This window comes from Octopus bimaculoides, chromosome 7, assembly GCF_001194135.2.
Source record: "Octopus bimaculoides isolate UCB-OBI-ISO-001 chromosome 7, ASM119413v2, whole genome shotgun sequence".
NCBI classification, from domain to species: domain Eukaryota; kingdom Metazoa; phylum Mollusca; class Cephalopoda; order Octopoda; family Octopodidae; genus Octopus; species Octopus bimaculoides.
In genome coordinates this window covers 40,116,542-40,118,592 of record NC_068987.1, presented here as the reverse complement: position 1 = coordinate 40,118,592, position 2,051 = coordinate 40,116,542, and the positions used below count along the sequence as shown (strand labels likewise).

At 36.4% G+C, this 2,051-nt stretch overlaps 1 protein-coding gene across 2 annotated transcripts in view; it reads left to right on the top strand.

Moving 5' to 3' along the window:
• Positions 1-30: 30 nt before the first annotated feature.
• Positions 31-2,051, top strand: part of LOC106877496 (zinc finger protein 845) — a 13,256-nt gene continuing 11,235 nt past the window's right edge. For both annotated transcript variants that reach the window (XM_014926418.2, XM_014926420.2), the window contains exon 1: positions 31-1,424. The gene's annotated coding sequence lies outside the window, so the exon portion shown is untranslated. The remainder of the gene's footprint in view (positions 1,425-2,051) is intronic.

The following is a 2,051-nucleotide window of genomic DNA, read 5'->3' as shown; positions in this document are numbered from 1 at the left end:
AAACAATTTTTTTTTCAGAATCATAATTTCCGTATTTTTTGCACGTATTTCGCCAAAAAAAATTTCCGGAAAAAGTGAAAAATGAAGAAATGAGGAGGGGGGAATTGAAATTTTGAAGTTGTGATTTTTGAAAATTTTTTTTCAGAATGACAATATCAATACCCTAAAACGTGGGATTCCGTAAAAAAAAAAACATTAAGGGGGAAAGGTTCCGTTTACATATCCTCCACCGTCACATGTAGTTACACTAGCACACTTCACATTTTGATTTACTTGCGATTCTGCTAGCTGTACGGTAAAGTTCAAAACTTTGTATCTACCGTTTCCAGTTCTCGGCTACATTGCCTTCAAGATTAAGCTCATTCGGACGATTATTCAATCCCACTGCTGACACCATGTAAATTGACACAACACAGGGCGCAGCCATTACTTTGTGTTTATTTACACAATCTCGTGACGTCACACTTTTGTGTGCACATCTTAACGTAAAGTCACTCTCATTACACTATTTCGTTGCGTATTCTCATACAGATATGTAAAAAGTACGTAACATATTTTCACATTGTCTTCATTATCTATGATCCTTTGATGGCCTGCATAACCTCACAGTTTGAGTATAACTCAGTCGCTATTTCAGAAATGTTATCTGTGGAAGATACTATACAGCTAGGTGCCTGTAGAATCAGTCTGATGAGAGGTTTTGTAAACGAAGTTATGAGATTTTACTGTCGTTACTTCCAGTGCAGTTTACTTCTAATTTTTCAGTAGACGAAACTGCATGTTAACCACATTGTATGAACCTAATAAATACCAGAGTCTGATGAAAGTTGCGTAGATATACCTAAGAATACCCGGTGGAGTTTTAGAATAGCTGTCCTTCGAAGTCCCAAGCTCCATCTAACGCAGTAGATGAGAACAAATAACTGTTTTTAAAATTTTAATTTTTCAGAATCGTAATTTCCTATGTATACAACACGAGAATGGTAAAAAAACAAAATAGTCCAGAAATACCATTTTCCATCCCCGCCGAATACATTAATGTAAAATGCCGTTGTCTGTAAACAATGTATCAAATTTTTCATGCCTGACGCTTTAATAAAAGAATTTGCATGGAACCATAAAGTACCGTTGTCACAAACAGTATACGAATTTTATTGTATACACAGCATTTTACGTATGGATTCCCTCAGTATATTCACATAGTAGACGTTTAATAAAACATTTTATTGAAATGAATGCGAAACATGTATTCCCTTACTATAGTGAACAACATTAAAGATGTTAAAAAGAAAAAAAAAATGAGAGCAAGTGGACTAGGTTATACGAAAGTGAAGCTGTGATGTTCTAGATTAGTTGAGTGTGTTAAGACCTGACAGTCATTCAGAGGAGATGCCTGATATCGTTCTCCACAGGTGTTCACCAAGGTTAGTTGATACTGTCGTTCAAATGTACCATTTTAGTTTATTCTGTGTTACCAATGAGTTTTCTCCACCATCTACTGGAAATACATGTCTGCTTAATATCTTCAGATAGTGAGAAAATATATTCGAAAACTTGCGAAAGTAAAGAATACATACACCCAGTGTTACAGTTAGGGTTTTTGTTACGCCGAAAACGGGTGGCGCACGTATTGCCTCCGCCCGAAAACTGTAAGTTAGCCTTGTTGTCAGTTTCTCTTTGTTGACAGAAACCTTTCTGCACCAAATATTGCAGGTTTTTAATATCTTCAACTTACAAGGGAACATATTCAGTACTCATCGTTGCATAACTACAGATTTTGGGGTCAGTATAAAGATCATCACCCAGGAATAAAAAAAAAATTAACCAGCTTGAGGCGGGTGTTAACAAGTATGTGGAAAGCGAATAAGAAAAAAATGCGCGCTGACGACCCTGGGGGTGGGGAGAGGACTTTCGGAAAATCACAACATCCGATTTTTCCGTCATAACTTCGGGTAAAATGGATATATATATATATATATATATATATTGATCTTTTTTACGGAAATCCGCGATTTCCGCCCGTTCCCCTACCTCCCCCTATTTTCTCCCAA